General features: G+C 28.8%; 1 protein-coding gene across 1 annotated transcript in view; it reads left to right on the top strand.

Annotated features, from left to right (window-relative positions):
* Positions 1–847, top strand: part of LOC105449767 — a 9490-nt gene that overhangs the window by 3892 nt on the left and 4751 nt on the right. The gene's annotated exons all lie outside the window — the stretch shown is intronic.

Genomic DNA, 847 nt, shown 5'->3' with positions numbered 1-847 from the left:
TAACTAAACGTTGACCGCGTTCTTTGCAAACGGCCTTTAAGATAGTTACGCTCAAGAAGAGATAAATTTTAATAATAATATAATAATTTAATACATAAATGATATAATAATGTATGTTAAACAAAATATAATGCATAATAACAAACATATCAAGAATTTGCAATAAATATAACACAGAAGACGTACAAAATACTTTTTATTTTACAGCTTAAATAAATAACAAGCATACTGAGGTAATGCATTCAACAAAAATCCAGTATTATCACATTGGCTTCGTAAAATATTATTAAAGCAAATTTTTTCATTCATAATTACGCATTATTGTTGACATATATATATCATTAATCGCTAGCTACGTATAAACGTTCCTATTTCCTTTCTTTCACTCTAGCTTCTCTTCTTGATATTTTCTTTGCTCTTCACGTCGACGTTCCCGTAGTAGAGAAGCTACGCCACTATTTATACCGTTTGCCAGAGTGGAGCACATGTACATCATTATTATAGTCGTGTCACCCGTTTCTTGAAAAAGCCGAAAAAGAACATAAAACACGTTACCGTCGATAATTGGCCGGTATTTCCATTGGTATAATTTGTACAGGCTTGAATAAACTGTAAGAATCCCATATAAAATCGTGGATTAACATATTTGCAATGTATGTGAGATAAAAATAGCGAGTTTTCAAAAGTAAGTGCAATTGGCTGATTATAGTTATAACAATAATATAAATAAATATTATTAATTATAGCAGTAATATAATATAAATATGATGTAATCTTTTAATAACATACCTTATCTGTATCTGTAATGTTCATCTAACAGATGGTTTACATTTCTATTATGACAGTA

Source organism: Wasmannia auropunctata, unplaced genomic scaffold (genome assembly GCF_000956235.1).
Source record: "Wasmannia auropunctata unplaced genomic scaffold, wasmannia.A_1.0 LD336074.1, whole genome shotgun sequence".
In the NCBI taxonomy this organism is placed as follows: Eukaryota; Metazoa; Arthropoda; class Insecta; order Hymenoptera; family Formicidae; genus Wasmannia; species Wasmannia auropunctata.
The sequence above is the reverse complement of the archived record's forward strand: the minus strand, read 5'-3'. Positions and strand labels throughout refer to the sequence as shown.